The following is a 23,774-nucleotide window of genomic DNA, read 5'->3' as shown; positions in this document are numbered from 1 at the left end:
ATCATTAGCCTTGACGGTCGATTACAGCTATTGGTACGTACCCACCTTTAGTATATAAGCTTAGAAAAACGTGGTTGAGCTAGGGTGTCGGAGGTGCCCCGGGGCATACTCTCTAGTGTAGGCTTTTGCACCCTGGCGGTATGTGAGAGAATCGTGGAGTGTCTGTGTTGGAACGAATGTTTTGCTATATTTTTTAAATATAGGTTATAGGCAGGCATGTAGCATACCTTTTTCTGTGTGAATGTGAGTTTAATTTTAAGTAGGTAGGACCGGGTAAGACGGAAAATATAATTTCCACTCAGAAGCGACAAGTTCCGTCTCCGGATATTATGCAAAGTTTCAGCAAATTTTTATATTATTCAGGATATCCGTTTTCTTTCTCTTTTTTTTCGATATTTTGCTGACGCTCTGTATTACGAGATATGTCAGTATCAGACAGTTTAAACATCTTTGCGTTTGTTCAAAAATTCATTTCATTCGAATTACCAAAGATTTTTGAACGTGTTCGATACCTAATATTAAGTATAAATAACACTTTGCACTTTCGTGATTTCTATATTATAATTTGTTATACATATATAGTAGAGTAAAATTATAGTAAATATATTAAGTTAAAGTGATCAAATAAAAGATCACAAGATGTATTACAGATTTTATAATTTTGTTCGATACTTATTAAATCTATAAATGCAAAGTGTTAGTAATAGGTTCATCGATTAGATTTAAAATATCTGCTGGGGCATTCGAGTAAATGTGTCTGTGTAGATGTGCACGATTGGTGGATTATTTCGATCCATTGATCGTCCACAGGCTAGGATAGTTTATGAAAATATATAAGTGCTTTTATTTTTATTTTTTTATTTTTATTAATAATTGTACGCGATGCACTTAGGGAATGCTCTACAGCAGTGGTTAGGGCACGAAGCAAAGAAGAGGCTATATGCCGAAGAGGCCCCCACAAACTGTGGCTCAAGAGGGCAACTATCGACTACGAGTTATTTTTTTCAAAAGTTCACAACATGTAATCTTTGAAAAAAATATCTCGTGCTTTTATTATTTCCTATTTAATTGTAGTATTATTTTGCTCGTCAGTAGTAATAGTTATTGCAAATGAAAATGATGGATCATTCCATCTCCTTCAGGGACGTAAAGTTCCTGCCTGAATCGTCCATAAGATGCACAAGTATTTTTATTAAATTTTGAAACTTAGTTAAATGATCGTCGATATTACAGTGATTAATCTTTTGCCTTTACAATTTTTAATTTTGATCGAATGTAATTTTTGTCTGTAGATTACACGAACGAGTTATAAAAAGTAATAATTCATAGTAATTAAAATGTATTTTATTTTTCTTTTTTTCTTTTTTTCTTTTTTAGTACTATAACATTTGAAATTTTTTTCGATTTCTTATCTTATTTTTTTTATTTTATTGAAATAGGGATTTGATAAAAATAAACACAGAATTATATTGGAAAGTGCATCTATGTATCTGCACATTAAGTGGACGTGTTATATATTGCATATTTTTACACATTCATTCTATGACTAATATATTATCTTTTTGTTGCAGGTAATCATCGTTGGACTGGTCAACATCAGTTTTTGCCGATTTTCTCTTATTTTAAATATTATTCGAGCGCCTAAAATGGCTGCTGTTTTACATTTTATATGCATTTTCGAAGATACAAATACATTAAATATAATTGTTTTTTTTTTTTTTTTTTTTTTTTATAGTGAATTTAATTTTTTAATTTTTCAAGTATTTTATAGTGAGCAACAATTGGCACTGACAGACTAATAAAAAATTTGAACAAATTGTTATTATAAAATACATATACTTTGTACATGACCGGGATGTCCAAATGATATGTAAATATTAAATCAATTAATTATATCGATAGAGTTGTGTTAAATTTTTAAAAGATATTTTATAGATATTTAATAAAGAATCCAGGCTTTTTCTCCGGGTAGGTCAGGGCAAAGTTGCGATTGATGCACCTTCGATCGACTAAGATCAGGCCGAAGGAAGGTTCATTAAACGCGACTAATTAGTATGTTATCTTAGTCCGTGGATCTCCACATGCAGCAACTTCCAAGTGGTGAGATCTGGACATTGGGTATTACTTGCGATCCATCTAAATCTAAATCATGTAACGCAAGTATTATCGGGCTAATGAATGCATACTTCAATACATTTCTAAAATGTTTTCCTCCTAATTGCACCTAATCATTATATTATTTACATCATGCATTGGATAGATATATGGAGACTAGATAATATTAAGAAATAATTTCTTAGAGAAACGTATCGAACATTTTTATTATTTCAAATATATTGTTCGTTTCAATACTGTTGTAAACTGTGTCCGATCGAAAGCATCCTGCTCTAATTAGATCGTTAAATACGGTCGCGTATCGGCTATCGAGGTTAGACAATACGGATTAGGAAGCAGACTATGGGAGCAAGTTGCTCGTTCGAGTTAATATCCCCGGTAAACTATAGACGCGCAATACGGGGGTGGTCTCTGGCCATTAAGAAAGCCCTTAACGAGCGTTACGTGGCCAGGACATAATGTGGAAACCCCCGTGGCGATCCTGTCCTGGTGATCCTGTCTTGACGATCCCGCATGTAATTCGCATTGCGCATCTGCCAGTCTCTCTTCGTATCTCTCTCGCACTTGTTACTTAAACTGCAGGTCGATCTTTGAGATTCGGACAAGTTGCCAGAACGTATGTTCTTTGTCTACTCCATTCATTGTCTCTTTTCCCTATTCATTCTATCTCTATTTTTCTCGAAAAGATCATGCTGACATGAAGATCAATGTTACAGAATCTTATTATATCGCAACATATGTTCAAAATTGTTTAGACATTTTTAAATACATACATACATATAGAATATTTCCTACATAATAATATAATCATTATATAACACATTAATACATTGTAACAATGATCGTCAGTGATCGAAAATTTTGGATTTTTTATCGGGTATATTAAATTAGAAAGAACTAGTTTCGTCGTAATTACTGATAGTAATAGTAGTAATAATAATACTCGTAGTAATGGTGAAGAGAGGAAAATATGAAATGGTAGAATCACGTCAATGTCAATTGTAAGAGTAGTAGTGGTGATGCGTTTTCACGAATGGAATGCCAAGAGGCAAAGCCTGGAACCCACTCTCGTTCTCCTCCTAGACCTCTTCGTTCGCATTTCTCTCTCTCTCTCTCTCTCTCTCTCTCTCTCTCTCTCTCTCGTGCTAGAAAAGGAGAGCTAGAGCGAATGAATGGAATTAGTGAGGAGGTTAGGTGAATAATATCGGCTCTATCTGTGGGGACTAGACCGGGAGCTGAAACGTATCTGTTGGGCGTATCTGCATAGACGAGGAGCGACGAGCGACGAGTAAAGAGCGACGAGCGATGGGTCTCTCCGCACTAGCTGCGATCTCTTGCCCTGTCGCTGGAAACCGGCTCTCTCCTTCTCCCATTCCCTCTCCTCTCTTTCCTCAGTCTTCCCCTCCTTCTCTTTTTTATTCTACGATATACGTGCAGGAGAGAAACTTCTCCGACTATTTCCCATACATCATTTTTAAACTTACATTTCTATATTATACGCTTCGTTTAATTTGCCTTGTTTTTCTTTTTATTCTTTCTTTTTTTTTTTTTTTTATTTTTCTTTTCATTCACAATTCCTCGTCCTATTCTTCCTTTTTATTTTATTTGTTTTTTTTTGTTCAACTTGCAAATACTTCAGCACTCTCCATTCATAACTTTTCTTCATATTATATCATTTCCATAATCGTAATAACATTTAAATCAGATAGGCAAGTAAAGCTACCGTGTCGAAGGTGATATTAAAAATGCTAATTTATCTGAAAATCCAGAATACATGTCGTAGCCGAAGTAATCTCGTGGACAAGAGAGCAATCAGAAGACATTCTGTTATCCCCTGGGGAACACCCATACTTAGCTCACGGAAGACTCTGCGACTTAAATCGGATCCATCGACAAACCCCACCGATTTCGACTTCTTCGACTCATTTGCGGCTACCGTGCCGCACACTAGGCCGCACCCATTTCCTGCTCGAGTAGAGAAAACTCTTTAAGAAACGTATGCGACTTTTTCCATTCGACTCAACGGGGCTTCCAAAATGTATCTTCTAGAAAATTTCAGCTATCTCATTTTTTTCCCTCTCGTTCATTAGATCATTTATTTCTAACAGATCGCACATAATTTGTCATTATACTCGACATCATTTCGATTATTCTATAATTCTATCTGTTTTCTTTAGAACAGATTTTTTGTTCCTATAATTTTATGAATGAGGTTCAACAGAGGCAAGCTATTAAAGCATTCCATTCCCAAAATCGAATGAGCCTTTCGTGCTTCCATTTTCAAAAAGGAGACTAACGTGACAAGGGTTTGGTCTCGCGATCGTGCAGCTCATTTATCACTGACAATGATATTCGATGACGACGCCGGAGAGCGTTGTGACGATCCTAACGAATGACTTAACTAACTTCGCTTGACCTGTACGGTGAAGGTGGTCGATCATCTTGACCAGGAAATCACGATGCTTTGGATCTCTGAGAAACTTACGTTCTCACGTATTCTCTCTCGGATTTTTAACTATTTATTCTTTCTCTTTTTTCTTTTCCTCTTTTTCTTTTTTTACTAGAAATTGATCGAAAGTTTTTTTCACATCGCTTTGTTCAATTTTCCTCTCTCGCATACATACATTTATCTGTTCTCGAAAGTTCGATATTTCTCGATCGTGATCAACGGAAGTTAGAGGAATGAGCCAGGTGGCGAGATTGATATTGGTTAGCAGTCCCCAAAGCACCACAGGACATTCGAGGACCTCCTACCGTCGTGCTACCAGTCTCTCTCTAAGGACTCAAATCTATCTCAGACTCTCAACTAAATAATAATACTCAAATTACTTCCTGGAAAAGCTATGCAAAAAGGACGGTCAATGTCCAGAGGAATATCCTTTTAAAAAATCATCTAAATAAGAGAAAGATGGAGAGATAGAAATAGAGAGAGAGAGAGAGAGAGAGAGAGAGAAGATTTATTCGTTCATTTTCCAAAGCAAAACGAAAACCAGAGAAGAAGGTAGGACTCATAGGAATGGCGATTGGACCAAGAGGATTAAAGAAGAGAGAAAAAAAGGAAAAAAGCGAGAGAAAGAGAAGCAAGGATGAAACTCACGCTCGAAGAAGAAGGCGTTAGCATTGGTGGATCCACTCGTAAAAACCGAAAATCCGCAGATCGGTGATCGGCGATAACCAAAAATACAGCTGCAGTTTTGCGGTCATTCGATGCACGATGTTCGTAGATGGTCGATCACGATTACGAGAGAGAGAGGGAGGGAGATAGAGGGATAGGGAGAGACCATAGGGAACATATTTTGACTGTGAGGCCCGTAATTTGGTTGGTATTGTGGCTTCACCATTGTCGCGAAAAGAAACGTGAGAGTGTACGAGAGAAAAATAGATAAGGATCGTGCGTGTAAACGCGGAAAAATGCATAGATGCGAGCCTGTTTTGCGATTATTGTCGTGTTGTCGTTATTGTCGTTGTGTTGTTGTTGGTAGTCGGTCACTCTCTTGTCAAAGCTCGTCGTCAGGCGTGTATCATGCTGCTGGCAATTCTGGATGGTACTACAGGATATGGCACTCTGGATGGCATTCTAGAGGGAAATACACGATCCGTAAGGTCCATTGTCGACCACGATTGCCGCGTTCGGATAGATTCTGCGAGACGATATCGCACTTTCGAAGAGGAGGAGGAGGAGCAGGAGGAGGAGAAAGAGAAGAAGGAGGAAGAGGAGACGGAGGAATGGGGATTCCTCCTCTCGATCACGCTTCAACGTGCTCCTCCTCTTTCTCCCTTTCTTTATTTCTTCCTCCTCATTCGATACGTCGTAGATCGTTAGAAGAAATTGTGTCGGTAGAAGGAGGCTCGTTAACGTTTCTCCTTCTCGGATATATAAACGACGTGAGAATAGTTATTTCTCGAACCGTGTGTATTTTGTAATTACAAAAATTAATCTCGGTGAGAATGGAATTAATGTTAATTTCAACGTGAAAACTTTTACGCGAACGATATTAGATATATTATAGTTGTTATATAAAAATAAATAAAACGGGAAAGCAACAAGCAGGAAAATTCCAATGTACCATTAGACGTTTCGTCGGTTCGTTCCTCTCGAAAATTCGTGAATCGCAAAAGAGAGTCGTCGCATACGCGAGAATCGAGCGTTAGGCAGCTGTCGTTCTTTCTATCCTATTGTCGTACGATGTTTGAGTGTTCCCGAACAGTAGAGAACACCCGGTATTGTCCTGCCTCCTGAGATCTGACGATTACTCCGTCCGATACGATCTCATCTGCATCCCTCCTTTAACATCTCTTCTTCTCCTTCTCTCTCTCTCTCTCTCTCTCTCTCTCTCTCTCTCTCTCCTTCTCTCTCTCTACCTCGCTTTCGCTCCTCTCCCTCTTGCTCACCCCTCTACGTACATACGTGTACACGTACTCCATTTATAGGAGAAGCCTCGTCTCCTCTCAGCGATGTGTTTGCGAGCAAACGCGTGTTCCTGCATCGAGAAACACGTCCCTCTCCTACTCGAGCAAGAAATCCTGCGGTCAAATATCATTCCATGGTGAATTTAGATGTCGAGATTGGCCAACGGTTCTTCCTTCTATCCCTGAGACATCCTCATTAAGAGGGTACGATACAACATAGAAAATTTGTCCCTCTTTTGATTTTCTCTTTCTCTATCTCTCTTCTTTTTGTTGTAGTTGCTTTTATTGTTATTGATATTCCCATTGGTTAGAACGATTTGTGCTCCATTGTGTCGTCGAAATCCTATGAATATACCTATTCTATTTTTTATTTTTCGATCGTCATATAAACTCGATACGAGAATGTCGATTCTCTCTTCGGGTCTCGTAATTGGATTTCTTTCGAAGGAGATCACGGGAAACGTCTACGTACGTCGCAACATATGTGCCAGCACTCGCGATAAAGGGCTCCACTCGTCGGGAACAAGCCGTTCCGAGAAACTCGCTTTCTTGCCTCTTTCTCTATGTCGCGAACGAGCTCGACGACGCGTGCATAACGAGGCGATCCTAAGAAATCCGGATAAAACGATATGGGAGGGAGGAGGCTGGAAAAGGGTTCAGGATAACTCGAGAATAACTCGATCGTTTAATACGCGATATTCGAATCAAACGTGGATCGTAACGAGACCGTCTTCGCGTTGAGAATCGATTTTTCGATTTGCCAACTGCAATAAATCAGTATATTCGCTCGTACCGTGGCGCGCGTTGCGTTTTCGAAAAAAAAAAAAAAAATAAAAAAAAAATAAAAAAGAAAAAAGAAGGTTCAGAATTTATTTCGTTCGAGCAGATAGTAGATAAGAGTACTTTGGTCTTTATAAATTGTAACGTCGATATAAATAATCGAATTTTTATTTTTCCAAGCAATAAAATCGAAGATTATATTTTTATTCATATTCGATCTATCTATCGGTCAACTATCATTGCCGATGTTAAAAAAATTTCATGACTTACCAATTGGAAAATATTCAAGATAATATGTATGAGCTTCGAAAATACGACGATTAGTTTCTTTAATCGTTCTAAATCTCATTGACCGTGCTCATTACTCAAAAGTAGAGCGGATTTGGATAACCGGAAGGGACGAAGATTTGGTCCACTTAGCACCTGACTAACCTCACCAAGTTCCGGAGCTTCGACCTGCGAGTCGACGCTCATCCTAATTATCCTACTTCATTATTATTATTATTAAGAGAAAGAGGAAGATTTTTTATTAAATTTTAAACGAAAATAAAATGTAATATATAACAACGAAACGAATGAATCCAAAAATGCATGGAGAATACACCATGAAGATTCAGTCAGTTCTAAAGAGAGAGAAACAGAACGAGGTGAAGTACGGGTAAGGGGAGGGGCCCGAGTGTGTAGAATATATAGAGAAGCAAAAGGAGGTGGTACGTGACACAGACGTCACATTAGATTTGGAGGGCAGACATGCACGTTCACAAACGTATCTCGCGGTGATCTCTCTTGGCCCTCTTTGCTCCGGGCAAGCACTTCGCTTTTCGGCGATGGAGGTGGTGGTGATGCTGGCTGGCTGGCTGGCTGGCTGGCTGGCTGGCGGCCTCAGCGCCAGCACGACGACGTCGGCGTCGTGGCGCGCCGGCTTCAGATACTGCGGAAGATAATCTCGATCTACGCCAAACAGCGTGAGCGGCTAAACCCTTTCTCGGATAATATAGATAGCATTCAGCATCCCCTTCTCCCTCTCTCTCTCTCTCTCCCTCTCTCTCTCTCTCTCTCTCTCTTGAAGATGAATTCAATAATGCGTTCGTGTGTACGCGGTATGAATGAGGGCATTGTTGGTCGGTCAGGCCAGTATACACATCCCACCTCACTCCTAAAACCCATGCGTTTCGTCGTAAGCAGTAAGGTGAAGCTGAGACACTCGGAGATGGAAATATGCGGGAATTTACATGTGTAAGAGAAAGAAAGGGATATATATATATATATATATATATATATATATATATAGAGAGAGAGAGAGAGAGAAACGTTCTTCGTTTTTCTTATTCTCTTTTTTTTTCTTTTCCTTCTTCTTTTGCTTCCTTCTTTTTGATCCCATTCAACGCTAAACTCGGCGTCGATTACGATCGCTCGATCTTTCCGATTAGATGGGGATGAGAAAATGAGAAATATCCGCCTTGGGAAATTAGAAGTTGGATCTCAAGTATTTCCGCTACTCTAAAGAGGCTTTAGAACGTGATTGGGGATGAGAACTAACGAATAACCGTAGAATTTCTTCGCAATTTCTTAGGTTTCTTCTTGTTAGGTTATACAAAATCGTGGGGTTAAGTGCAATACATAGAGATGACGCGTGATAAAAAAGGATTCAAGCTTAGTGACGGTATCGAAGCCGGTAAACTTGACTTCTCTCTCTTTCTCCCTTTCTCGTCGTTCTCTTCATCACGAAAATGCCTAAAGCGCTGCAATAAGCCATAAAGATACCGTAGCGGATACTACGAGGTACACGTGAACCCTTCCTTATAAAGATATGTGTATCCTGCATCGAGAATAATTATATAGACGTGAACGATGCACCGGCCCGTAAAGCAGCAGATTCGTAGCGAGATGCACCCTCGACGGGTACACACATGGATTTTCTCTTTCTTTCTACATCGTCTACCTTTTTCTTCTTCTTCTTTTTCTTTTTATTTCTTTCTTTTTATTTTCTTTTTTCTTTTTTTCTTCTTAATCCTCCGGCACATATTTGGAAGATGCAACGGACTAAGAGACGCATCTCGTTCTCTTTTTAAATCTTGATTTCTTTTTGCTTAGATATCCATTAGCGCAATATCAATTTTATTACACGCTTATAGGTTATCATGCTAGTCATAAAACGAGTAATAACTACTAAATATATAACTTTTTTTTTTTAAATATATATATATATATATATATGGCAATATCACGCGAATCGTCAATAAGTCTTTAGGATTATCTTTTTATTGCGAATATGTACATATTATATAAGCATAGTAGCATGTGTCGCAACACAAATAACTTCTTATAAATTCATGAGATCAAAAATTATCGCTGTTGCACGTAATAACGTCGGATGCCGTCTATCGCAGGTGGTTATACCAAGGAAGGGAATCGAAGATAGGTGAATGCATATAGTATAACAGGAATGATACCTTCCTCGCAGGTGCACCGAACAAGATCAAAGAGACACCTGAATTTTATCGTCGGCCACTCTTCCATATTTTACATATCTAAAATGTGCCGATTAAATTGATGAATTCGAAATTCAATGCTGCGAACGAATAAGTTTCTATCTAATTGTAAATATCTTGTAATAGAATGATATCAGGAAATTTATCTGCGATTATATGTATATTTATGCCAATCATATTATTATCATATAGATATAAATTCTATTAATATTTCAACACGAAGAATGAATAAAATTTCTTATTTATGGTGTATCAATGGAATAGGAAAAAGACATATAGAGGTTTTGAAATAAGATGTTGAATATTTACGGTACTTAGTGTAAATCTTTGTGGTTTAGCGACCATGTTCTCGTATTATTCACTGTCATTATATCGGTGTCAACTCTTTTTGTTCAGGAGGATTACAAGAGGTCCTTCTCAGCAGGGAACTCTATGTCCGATTGTCCTTCGACAAGGAGAATTGCAAAGGTCCGCGAAAAGAGGAGGGTTCGCGAGGAAGATGGAAAAGAAAGGACATAACGTTATCCTTAAAATCCTTCAGTTTTAGGAACGTAAAGCTCTGCCCGCTTTGGCCTTATTTTCGTCCTTTTTTCTCTAATGTTCATCCGACAATAACCGAGACAATGCCTAGACCTATCTCAAGCATGATTCGAGCCCAAAGGTGTCCGGATTTCTTACAAGAAATCTCTAGGGAAAATCGTGATCCTACCAAAGTACTTTTCCCTTCTTTTGAAAAAATCGTTAATGGCGCTACTGTTCCTTTCTTTCTTCTTCTTCTTCTTCTTCTTCTTCTTCTTCTTATTTTAAAGAAAGATATCAGAGATCGTGTTGAATTTTTCCATCACCGCTAACTTATTCCAAGTCGTGTCGTTTCGTTGATCGTTTATCCGATGGACGGACAAAATAATATAAGACAGAATTATTATTATCGCGAAGAAGCACTTAATATTAACGTAGTTTCGACAAAACTTTGACTTATATTATTTTGCCCATCCATCAGACCTTTTATGTGATCCTATTTGTTTAAATGATATCTACGATATTTTATGTGCATCATCTTCGAATATTTTCTATAGACCGATTCAAGAATCAAATTAAAAGATGTAGATCGAGTAATCGTATTCTTTGGACTGTCCAGAACGTGAATACGTTCATCACCGGTTAAACCACCACCCTTCCGGTTGGTAGTCGAGCGATCAGATTAGAAATCACCCCTTCTCTTTCTCGTTACTCGCTCTTCTCTGTGGGTACGTTCCTTTTTTTTTATTCTTCTTCTTCTTTTTCGTTGGTCGAGGAGAGAGATAGAGAAAGAAAAAGAGAACGATAGATAGAAAGGAGGGAGCGTAGTCGAGCGTGCAAGCTGCAATCGGCAAACGCTTAATGGAGACATCGGTTATCCGTGTCTATTCTCTTTGTACTTTCAATTACCCCTACCCACGTGCGAAGTCACGTACGTAAGGTATCTCCATGCTTCTGCCTACACCTACATATATGTACACATTTGCGCGCGCACGCATACACACACACATAGGATCTTCTCTCTTTTCCGATGGAAAACGAACGAGTGTCGAATATATACATATCTACTACGCGTGGGAGTGCCACAAAGACTTTGAAGAAGAAGAAGGAAAGAACGAGAGGAGATCGAGCGCGTTTAATTTTGCGGTTTAATTATTTTTTAAATTAAAGCCGAGTTCTTTTCTGTAAATGTATGTGTGTGGGCCTGGGTGGGTGGGGTGCTCGTATGCGCTCTCACGCACGATCCATGTTTTATATTCCTTGCAGAGATACGCCAGGATGCTCTCGACCGTATGAGAGAAAGAGGGAGAAAAATAGAGAAAGAGAGAGGGAGAGAGAGAGAGAAAAAGAAAAAGATAGAAAAAGAGTAAAAGAGAGAACGAGAGGGAAAGAACAAGAGAGTCGGTGGTGAGCACGGGGTGGCTTGGAAAACGGAACGGGGGACGTTTTGAATGTGAAATACCGTCTCTCCGGTGTTAAGGGTGGGAGGTGGACGGGGAGAGGGTAGGTAGGGGTTGATTGTGCGCTCGTTCGTTCACCGGCTCTCGGGCAACGAGACGTGGGGGTGGGCATGCTGCCGGGAAAAAAGAAGGCGTCGAATAAAAATGTAAAACGCGGTTCGCCTCCGGCCTTTCTGTTTTCTCTCTCTCTCTCTCTCTCTCTCTCTCTCTCTCTCTCTTTCTCTCTCTTTCTCTCTGCGTTTGCGCACACGTGTTACGTAAGCGTGTTTTTATACATACGTACGTAGAGGTTTGTTGACGCGTGTGTTTACGTGTGAGTAGTAGGTGCCCGGGTATCCTCAGTTGTTTATGTAGGCAAGGATAGTCGAAACACATCGAACACTCTTTTATATTTTCGCTATTGTCTGTTTTTCAGGAGTTAGTTTCCCTCTTCTTATTTTATTGTTTTGTTTCTTCTTCTTTTTTTTTAGATTTTCTTTGCATAGCAAGTTCGCATTTCGTCGATAAAATTTTATTCCCAACACGTGGGGAAGCGTGGTTCCATTAGAGGAAAGCTTATTTATTCTGCCTTTATATTTTATTTCTCTCTCTCTCTCTCTCTCTCTCTCTCTCTTTCCTCTATCTCTTTTTATGCAGATGTGAAGCAAAGATGTACTTTGATATCCACGACCGGAAAGGCAAAAGTTTGCAAGTTAATCGGTAGAATTAAGTAGTAATGCGTTAGAATTAATTAATGAAGATTTATTTGCTATGATTGTACGAGATAGTAAAGTTTCACGTTATGGTATGTTAGTAATATGTGTTGAATTATGTGCTTCAAGTATCACATCCTTGGTTTAAATCATTAATTTTTTCTCGAATCTTTAGACTTATGATAGCTGCAAGGCAAGATTAGTTATAGGAATATTTTTTAGCAGCATATTAAGTATACGTATAATAATTTTTTTTTCAACTTTTGGCGACGAGGATAAGTCTTGAAAAAAAAAAACAAGAAAAGGAGAAGATAAATCAACAACGTGATCAGCAGCACATCGAAGAGAATTTGAAAAACAATCTGCCGTTCGAGATGATGAACCGACGTCGTTCGAAACAATATTCTCGCAAGGTCGACTCAAATTCATCGTAAAAGATGCTCTTGCCAAAACCATAGAGTGTATCAATGTTTCATTGATACAGATCGGTGGTTCAATCGATTGATATTCTCGTGTAGACGAAACTTCTCCTTTCGAAGGTGTTGTCCGAAGCAGGTGTCCGAATTGAGGACGACTACGAGCTCTCGTTCGTCAGAAATTAATTTTAATTATCGATCGATCTGGCTCAGGTGAAAGATCATTTCCTTTTTTTTTTTTTTTTCTTTTTCTATTTTTTTGGATGCGAATGTGTATTGACGAATGATGGATGGTACTCCGAGTAAACGAACTTTTTTATTTTTACGTTATGTAAAGCCGCATCGTCCAGCTGTAATTTTATTACGAAGAGTTGGATTTCAATATCACAGAGGATATCATATTTGTACATAGATCATATAATCGAATGAAAAAGGAAATCATTTTCCTATATCTTAACGGAGATCGTTTCGAAGGACGCTCCATCGTCCCGAACGTAACGCGAGGATTACTTGCCCAACGATAACGCTTGAAAAGATCACCAATAAGAAGAGCGAAGAGAGAAAAGAAACGGAGGTTGGTATCCAGCTCGCATTAGTGAGATAAGTCAGGTGGAATGTAATAGGAAGGTGTCGGCTTCGTAGCAGCAGCTAGAAGCAGAGGAAAAGGGAGAAGGATGAAAGTGGGGATGCCGAGGGTAGGTATATTTTTTTCACCCCTTTCTTGCAATAAATCTGGTCGCGGGGAATTAGTTTGGAGATAAAGTATAATATCGGGCCCACGGTGGGTGACGTCAGAGGCTGCTCCCTAGTATTTATGGTCGCGATAGTGTCAGTCGCGTGCGCGCGCGCGCGCGCCCCCTCGCGCTCACTGCACCAACCGGCACCCCCAGAAAACCACTAGCTGAGAGAGTCGAGATCCCAAACCCCTGGAACGTCGACGGAACCAACCACCTCTTCCTCCTTCTCCTCCTTCTCCTGCTCCTCTTCCTAGCAGCTACGCGGCTAAATTATTGGAAAATAGTCGGTCGCTTGGAGAGATCCTCCAGCAACGCACGAGCCACCACGAGAACGATCTTTCTTCTGTTTTGTATTCCGTGGAAGCTTCGCGTGCTTTTGCTGATTTATTCCTCTTTTCTGCTTTCCGGTTACCTCTTTCTCCGTCTCTTTTACTATCTCTTGAGTAACTATGAGTTAGAAACTCTCTCTCTCTTAAGAGAGATGTTTTATCTCCTTATCTTCTCATACTTTGTTTTCTTTCAACTTGACAATTTTGCCTTTCTTTTATCTTCATTATATAACGAATATTATTAATTTTGTTATAAAGCCCGTTTGTAAATTGTCTTTATGAAGTAAAAGCTTCGGCAGATGGTGCTAGATCACTGTAGAAATTTATGGTATCTCTCTTGGGAGCTAATAAAATAATTCTAATGTCAACACCCGTCCTTCGTTGCGCGATTGTTCTCTTTATCGTTGTCTAACTCTTGGCAAGTCTTGTGACCCTCGATAGCACGGATGCACTTGTGCGAACAGATGGACAACGACGTTTGATTTGGCCAATTGGACTCAGCGGGTAGTCTTCCTCACCCTCGGTAAGGGTGAAATCGATCCTTAATGTTCCTCCTAGCTGGCAAAACATGAGAGTTTGATCATAAGCGCTCCTGTAATTGCCCATATATGCTTCGTATTTCTCTTGTAAATGCATCCAAGATGCCATTCGATTCTAAAGAATTATTCAATTTTTCCATAAGTTCTTACAATTTTTGTTTCTATTTTAAAAATAAAAATAGTCATGTTATAGTTCATTCCATTCTAATTTCTATTATTTTACAAAAGAAATGAAGTTGTATTAGTTATTTTTTTTTCTTTTTTCTTTTTTTCATATCACTATCCATCATTTAAATAGAGATTGACTAAGATTACACTAGGTATACCTACCATACCTATTCTCAATTTTTCCCACTTTCTCTTTCCAGCAAGTAAGCATTGGAGTCTCTTTAATTAGCATGCTGCGTATCGATAAACGGCGCAAGTCAAAGTGCGCGCCGGAAATTATCGCGCCAATTACACGTGCCATTAGAGATACGAACCTAGAGAGTTGAGCAAATGAGGGAGAGAGAGAGAGAGAGAGAAAGGACGATTTGAGAGGGGTTGCCGACGATCGGACGGCTCGCAATCGTCTAATTTACGCAAATTGCAAATCTGCCCAGAGCCGCTTGGCATGTAATGCGCTAATGTTGGCGATCCTCCGAAGCAGTGCCGGCTCGCGCAGGCACAAACTAAGATCTAATAAAGCGACAAATCAGCCTAACGAGCGACACACCAACGTTGGAAATGCTGCATACCCCGTACGTTGGATTAACGCCGGACACGTTAATGGCTTTCCTATGTACGTAGTTACACAGACTACCGTATGGAAATTTCTGAACGGACTCGGTAGTTGTAAAAAAAAACTATATATATATAATTTAATAGAATTTTCAGGTATTAGGCGTTAGAAAAAGTACGTGGAAGTAATTAAAAATGAAACGATTTATTATTATATTTTATAGGAATTTATTTTTATCTTATTTCCGCATGTAGATACGACGTGTCGCGGCTCCCTTTTTTTCTCTTTGTTTTTTCTGTATTTAATCTAACACATTCTCGTATTTGCCAACGATGATATCTACTCTCGCTTCTCGATTATCTGTGAAACACGAAGCGATACTCGTCGAAATTAATTTCAGGTTGACGTACGACGGGCTCATAATATTGTCTCGTAACTCTCCGTCGGCGAGAGAGCAAGCTTATCTGTTTCAGAGTGGCGTTTCAATTAGCCACGCTCCCGTACAAAAGTCTTATCCAATCGCTCGTTGCATAATGAACGCATAAATACGTCGATCAATCGATCGATCGGTCAATTCTCTCGCTACACGGAAATTCAAAATCGTCAAATCGTCGTTGTGCAATGTGCGTTATCATTTTATTCTCATTTATAAACACTTTTCGCGTTAGAATCATTATGGAGTTTAAAAGAAACAAACTCGTGCCATCGAGATCGATCATATTGTAAGATGGAAGACAAATGGCCACGTTGCATCGAGTTAAGAAAGAGACTTCCGGTTCAGCATCATCGTCTTTCGTGACTCGACAATGAGAAAGGTTTGAAAGGTGCGCGCTAAAAAGGCTCTACTCGATGTGTCCCGCGAAACTCGAGTCACCTTTTTTTTTCTTTTTTCTTTTTTTACCCTCGTTCTCTCGAGTGGTGGTACACCTTCAGAGAAGGGCCTACGATCTGCCCTATCGACATCTATAGAGTTCGAGGGCGCTAAAGCGCTTAACTACAAGCCACTCCTCGAACGATCGAAGCCAAGTGTACCGTTTTTCTCCTGTCGTTCATTACACAAGTAGACTACTACTCACACTGATCCAGGATCCTTGAGAATTATACATCGTAGCTGAGGACTTTTCTTCGACCTACCTATCCTTTTTCTCTAATCATTTACCTTGTTGTTACTTGTCTACGTCCATCGACTTTTCATCTCGTGAACCATGAAAAAGGAAGGTAAGGGAGGCACCGCCCATTGCTCGTTACAAGGCACGAGCGTAACCTTCTCTCTTTCTCTCTCTCTCTCTCTCTCTCTCTCTCTCTCTCTCATCTTTGAAAATTTCTCAAATAAGACTTCAACTCTACTTCAGAACTTGAAATTATATCATATTGAGTATATACTACCTATAATATGACTCTACTTACATTGGATTTAATTAAAAACAACTTATATGAAAAATGAATCGGGCCTCGATAATTACATATACATCAATTTCGAGATGCAATATAAAGATGCAACGACCAATCCCGAAAGGAATAATCACATCTGTAACTAAGTTCCCTCTCTTAAGGGCCAGCGTACAATCTCTCTCTCTCTTTCTCTCTCTCTCTCTCTCTCTCTCTCCCTCTCTCTATCTCTCTCCTTCTCTCTCTTTCTTTCGTCATTTGATGAATGGTTACGTCGAGATCGTGCGAAACGAATCACCGTTTTGGCAGGTCCGTGTGTAAACGTGCAATTAGGTGGCAAGGTAGACGTCGATCGGTGCGTCTCGATCGAAGAAAATATTGTGCCGTAATGATAGAAATTAGGGTAGACTTCCGGCGTTGAAGTATCCAGAGTCGTTAAGGTGGAATGCGCTACCAGATAACTACGGATCCACCGAAACACACAACGTGTCTGTGTCTGTGTGTTCTTCTCTCTCCCTCTCTCCCTCTCTCTCTCTCTCTCTCTCTCTCTCTATCTATCTATCTATCTCTATCTCTATCTATCTCTCTCTGTGATGGAGAAGAATAATTTTCAGATGAGATAGCCACCGAAAGAGAAGAACCATCGATGGCCTGTTATTAGATAGGAATTTTTCATTCTTCTTTCGTGCAGGTAATTACATAGTAATTAAACTCGATTATGATTGTTCTTTAGTAACTTCGGTAGCATCATGTCACTCATTCTCTTTCTTTATCTCTTTCTTACTTCTTTCTTTTCTTTCTTTCATTTTCTTCCTTTCTTTCTATTCCTTTTGACTTTTATTATACATTTAAATTCGACGTCTTAATTTGACTAATGACTTAGCTATAATCGTTTGTGCTCCATCGGTGATGTCTTGCGAAGCATTTCATTGAAAGAGGTAAACGATCGGAAAGAATGGTATAGCATCTCTACATTTGTAATTTTCTTCCTTCTTTCTTTTTCCTTTTTTTTTTTTTAAGACCACGAGAAAGATCCGTAGAAAAGGTTAAAAAAAAAAATAAATGGAAAAAAAAAGAAAAAAGAAGAAAAAAATGGGAGAAGAAATTTTGTATGGCTACCTAGGGGGTGAGAGTCGTGTCTAGAAGTAGCAAGAAACTAGGAGAGTTCTATTTGGTCGTCTCTTGTCCCGTGCCATAAAGGCGGACAATATACCATAATCCCTGGAAAGAATGCGGGGTACCTCGAGTCACAATGATATCCCGCATAGTCAGACGGACAGTCGTTTACTACAACTGAAATCGATATCTTGGCAAATCAATTATGATGATACAACCCCAAAATTGCGACTTGAAAGCGCATATTGACGTTTTCTTTTTTTTCCTTTCTTTTTTATACTCTAAAATAGATAGGTATCATCAAATTGAGATAGATTATCTAAATTTAAATTAACGAGTCAGTTTTTGCGATAAATCCTATAAAAATAAAATATATATTTTGTGTTTTTTATTTTTATAAGTCAGTAAAAGACGAAATAGTTGACTGGAAGGAGTAGGATGTCCCTAGAAAAAGATAGAAACTTGGAAGAAGAAACAGAAGAGAGAGGATCTTACGCGGGCGAGATGCTTTTTACATTTTACGGTGTTCGCACCGTCCATAAATCAGGCAGGGGGGCGACCATAAAACCGTGGTATATTCGTGCGCAAAAGAGATAGAGGCAACGTCTAGCGTTGGTCCTGCGGGGGTGTCCTCTTGAAAATCCTGGGTCAGGAAAATGGGACGAAGCGCAGGCAGGGTGCAACCATTGACGTTTCTTCTTTTCGTCTCTTGTGAAGACGGCGGAGACACAATAGCTTAAAGACATTGCGACATTTTAGAGCGCGGATTGCTAAGAAAGAGCTAAGAACAACGGATTTGTCTTTCTCTCTCTCTCTCTCTCTCTCTCTCTTTCTCTTGTCCTAACTTGCTCTAATATACCTATTACTACCTGGATTTTCATCCTTAAGCTCTACTTATCCTGACGGTATATACTTCGGCGAATATTTTCTGGACCTAATCGGCTGATCTCGCATGCGAAATCGTGGAACTTCTAAGACGGATCACTATGAGAAGAAAAAACGGTGATCAGTAAGACAGGTGGTTCTCATTGTTCGTGTTGGGATTAGGTTAAGAAATCCCTTGGGTTAAGAGATTCAGCTGGCGTAATTGGAGCGTTTAGAAGATTCTTCTTATACCGGAGGTACTTTGAATTTTCATGGTAGATTTTCATGGCAGAACTTTCTTGATCGTAACTTAGATATTTAACTTTTACATGATAAACGAACTAGTATCTAAACTAAAAAAAAAAAAAGTTTTATCGGGAAACGAAAATAGCCTTAGAATGTTTCTAAAATTTTGAAAGAGGCAACGAGGCGAAAAAGAAAAGGAAAAGGTGGTATGGATTTGTGAGACTGGCGCCGGCTTTATGATACCTACGGATGTCCTTTTGAGTTCGAAATTTCCTAAAAGGTTAGTATGTCTACCTACAGTTCGAAAACTTGGCCCACTAAACTACAGTACGAATTTCTTATAGGCAGGCCTAGAGAAACTAGTACGACCGAGTTAACCCAATTTCTTCCGTGGAAAAAGAAATTTGCCCTGCACGAAAATCCCATCCTGATCTTTTCATTAAGAAACACAACTTGATCTTTTCATTAAGACTTGTTTTGTTTTGTTTTTCCTTTTTTTAATTTCCCAAAATTTTTAAGATTCGAATCACGCGTGAACGAAGAGGCCGGTGACTTTCGATTAATCACCATGCATTTTTATGGTTCGTGGTTGCAATATATTAGGAAGTTTAGAAATGGACAGAGAAAAAAAAAGAAAAAGATAAGGGGTGGGTAAATTATGAGTCGCCTATTTTGGGTCTACTTACCTGAACGAAGTAACGGTGCTTTGTCTCTAGTCCGCAATCTTGGAAAATCTCCGAGGACAGTTTTCTAAGATCCTTTACTCGTTGTACCCTGTAAGAACATATTGTTTTGGATGAACATTTTTCAACAATGTAGACATAATAAAAATTACCTATGTCCGATCGAAGAAAATGAGTTAGAACTTTTGCAAATACTGAACGTATCGATTTAAATCTCGCATAGATTTCTGATCTAGCATCTTTGAAGATCATAGTAATTTTGAAAATGTCGGCTTAAAGTGGACGCAAAGGTTAGACTGTACGAGTTTGCGAATAACAGAGAGACTAAGCCAGCAGCAAAGTTGAAGAATAGAAAAAGATAGACCGTGTAGGTACGTAGCTTCTCGTAGAACGAATACGATTATCTTGCTCGTCGGCGAACGAACGAGCATCCTCCTCGTATCTGAAAGAGATCGCCTAAACGGTCACTTATCTTTCTCGTGCTGGTCCTCGTCACGATAAGAGTCCGTGGTTTTACACCGTGTTGGGGCGTGTCGAAGATATATCCGGGCCTGCTTTTTCCTCGTTTGTTCGAAATTGAAGTTTATCGATGCGCCTGTTAGCCGCGCGCGAGTCTTCCTTATCTTTTCTTTTTCAAAGGCGTGGTCGACTCGTTCTCTCGTCGCTTCTTTTCTCATCCTCTTGCTTCTCTTCTTTTTTCCTTTCTTTTTTTTCTGCTTTTCTTTTTTATACCAATAATCGAGAAATGTATAGCTCGTTCGATACACTTTCGAGATTTATTACGATGAGAAATTATAGTTTGTTCAGTGGGTATAATTATTTTTAATCTACAATTAAATAGTAGAGAGAGAGAGAGAGAGAGAGAGACTATTGGTTAAAGAATTCAACATTTGCTAGTTTTTTTAATCTACCTTTTTATTTTCCTTTTCTTTTCTTTTTAAGACCGAAAGTCAAACCTGCAAGATTTTAGAAGCTGTCATTGTTAGAAAAACGTGAATCCGTGACGGCGTCGGCGGTCTTCGAAAAAAATCAAAGGAGGGTGAAACGCAATTGCCTGGCGTTAGTCAGAATTCAAAAATATCAGCACGACAAATCGGAACTGTGTTCAATGCGCGACGTCTGCATGCCTTCGAGACGCTTCAAAAAATTTTCCTAAAACTTTTTCCGATCTCAATGAAAAAACCTGAACTTGGTTTCTTCGGATGAATTACGGCTTGGGCCAACTTGAAGAATTTTCAAACTAATAATCGTACGGTTGTAAATCGTATTGATTTGCAATGTAAACATTCGCATTGATTTCAAATGTAATTCATTAAGACTACATTGTTTATTCTCTTTTAACTATTGCTTGACATTCTCTATTATGGTAGTGGCTATGGTTTTCGAAGAACACGTTGCTTGGTTGACCTGTTCTCTCTCAGGATCGATTCTGTGGATCCCATTAATCCCTTTGGTCAACATTTGCGAATCAATCGCAAACTCAGGAACGGCAAACACGTCGTTGAAGTCGATCTCTCGTACATCCATACGCATACATATCTATATATAGAACTGTGGCTTTCTGAAAAACACACACGCATACTTATATGCACACATAAAGATATACAGACTGGGCATATAAAATTTTGGTTTATTATTTATTACATTGGAAGATTCATAAAATAACAAATGTCATTCCTTATGATAAATCAAGTTATCGTCAACTCTCTTTATCATTTTGTATATCTTAAATCGAAGTATCAAAAACATGTTACATGTCGTGTGCACAGAATGCACAGAAACGTGTACACAGATTCGATTTTATCTGAGAGTCTTCCAACAACTCATTCTTCGTTCGTTCTTCAAGACTTCGTTCGATCTTCGAGGACTACTCTGCGAGCTGGTTTGTCACCAAAAGTTCCGAATCAAAGAGAAGGAGATAGAAGACGACGACGACGAAGAAGAAGAAGAAGAAGAAGAAGAGAGTTAGGAAAGTGCAAAAGCGAAGAAGAGAAGGAACGGTTGGTACTAGTAAAAGAGTAGCAACCAGGAGAATGCCGTTTCTTATCACGGTGGCATCGACAACTGTGAAAGATCTCTTTTCCAAGGTGGACTGAGGAGAGAGAATTCGGTCCTCTCTTTCTCTTTCTTTCTTTCCCTCTATTTCTTTCTCCTCTCTCTCTTTCTCTCTTTCTTTCTTTCTCCTATCCTCGAGCCACGTCTCCTCGTTTTACCCCTACTCCTCGCACACAGGACCTATCTCTCCTCCAAATAGGTCTTGTAGTACTTAGGGTTCATCAAGATAACGTTTGCCTGGCTTTGTGTCTCCTCCAAGAGAGAAAGAGGAGCGTAGAGGCGCGATGGAGGTTGTGTATGCTCCGGTGGAGCCAAGAGAAAGAGAGAATGAGAGAGAGAGAGAGAAAGAGAGAAAACATATTGTAGGTGCTACGCGAGCGAGTGGAAGTTTACGTTTTGGCCTTTTCGGGCTGCGAAGAGTTTTAAAGAACTTGCTTGGTTCCTTCTTTCCTTCGTTCCTTCTTTCCTTCGTCCGTTCGTTCGTCCGTTCGTTCGTTCGTTCGTTCGTTCGTTCGTTTCTTCTTCTCTCATTCTTGTGACAGACTCGGGATAAGTGCAAGAGATGAGAATGCATTGTGAAAAGTTTGCGGATAGTGAGAGGAGATCGTCGAATTCTGTCGAGTTAGATAGACAGAGAGAAAGAGAGGTACTCGAAAAACGAGATTTCTTACTGGACCCTTTTACAAAGAGAGGACTGTATTCTTTGCTCCTCTTTCTTTTTATCGATCGATACAAAGCTTTCAAATCACAAAAAAAAAGAAAAAAAAAATAGAAAGAAAAAAGAAATACGATTGTTTCGAATTTCCTCACACTTTTTCAAGAGGGAGCTCTTATTGTGAATACCTCCTACCTATATTTTTTTTTTCTTTGATAATATTAAACGGATTTTCTCGTGAATATATATTTTCTTTTTAAACGAAATTTAACTTTCTCCAAGACGATTAATCTCAAGCACTGGTAAGTTTTATTCCAAGAGCGAGAGAGAGAAAGAGAGACCGATTCTCTCCTTAAACTTATTTTCAACGGAGTCTTTCTCTCATTCGGAGAGGGTCTTCCTTGGAGAATTTATCAGGCCGTTGGAATTAATCCGGCATTAATTCTAATCGTCCAGCGATTTATTAGCAGACGGTAAATCTACTCTTGGAAGTTCTGTAAGAAGGAAGGGCCGGCAAAGTTTTCTCGCTCGCGGCATTCACTCGTCGTAAGAACGTAAAGGAAGATAAAGAGAGAGAGAGAGAGAGAGAGAGAGAGAGAGCAACGATCTGCTTTGATTTTCTTCACTTTTATACCCAATCTCAATGAAATTTCGCTTCACTTCTATTTCTAATTAACTGTATGTGAAAAACAATTGAGTGATTTATCACTGTCTAAATAATAAATTAAACAAATAAATCATACGAACGTTTTAAATGTCATGATAAACAATAAAAGCCTTTTGAAACAATTCATTTTAATATGTTTGAGTAAAAATACGTTAATACGTTTGAGTAAAAATTTACCTGAGTTAAGTATATGATCTTTTATAATATTTATGACCCATCATTATGGTTATCTGACTTACTTTATCTAAGCTTTTGTACAAACGCCATTGTCACTTAAGGAGCTTGCAAATCTTTATTAATACTGACCGTATGACGAAAGGGAAAAATAAAGGTGTCGTAACTTCTATAGCTATTTCCAGATATATCTATTACCTAAACATACCTATCTACCTAATTACTTTTTAAAGACCAAAGTTAGAAAAAATGAAACAGATCTTCTTATGAAAAAGTTTACGACGAAGTAAAGTTATAGCTATTGCTAAGATAAATTTTAAAGTTCAAGAGAGAATACATTCGTGGTTTCAGGAAATTTTTGGTATAAACAAACAATAGGTATCTCTCTTTCAATCTTTGGAGGATAAGGAAGAAAAAGAAAATGAGAAAGGGAGAATGGGGAAGAGAAGAAAAAAAAAGAAAAGGAAGAGAGAAAAAAAAAGAAAGAACTTTTCTCCGCCTTGGCGCTCGCCCGTTAATTTACGACGTTTACTTTCTAAGAGGATAGGTAGATACTTCTTGGACTTTTAGGTACAAACCGAACAAGTTAAACTCGTAAAACTCGCAAGAAGGAAAGAAATAGAGAAAGACATATGGGAGGATTTTGCAATTTTTCGTTTCACTTTTGCAAGAAAAAGAAAAGTTAAGAAAAAAAAAAAAATATATATATATATAT

The 23,774-nt window shown here is 38.7% G+C and overlaps 1 long non-coding RNA gene across 2 annotated transcripts in view; it reads right to left on the bottom strand.

Annotated features, from left to right (window-relative positions):
* Nucleotides 1-23,774, bottom strand: part of LOC124429548 — a 241,384-nt gene that overhangs the window by 44,562 nt on the left and 173,048 nt on the right. For both annotated transcript variants that reach the window (XR_006943483.1, XR_006943482.1), the window contains exon 3: nt 19,512-19,599. This is a non-coding gene — a long non-coding RNA (uncharacterized LOC124429548). The remainder of the gene's footprint in view (nt 1-19,511; nt 19,600-23,774) is intronic.

The sequence above is a fragment of the Vespa crabro genome, chromosome 15 (assembly GCF_910589235.1).
Source record: "Vespa crabro chromosome 15, iyVesCrab1.2, whole genome shotgun sequence".
Lineage (NCBI taxonomy): Eukaryota > Metazoa > Arthropoda > Insecta > Hymenoptera > Vespidae > Vespa > Vespa crabro.
This window is presented reverse-complemented; position numbering and strand designations above follow the sequence as displayed.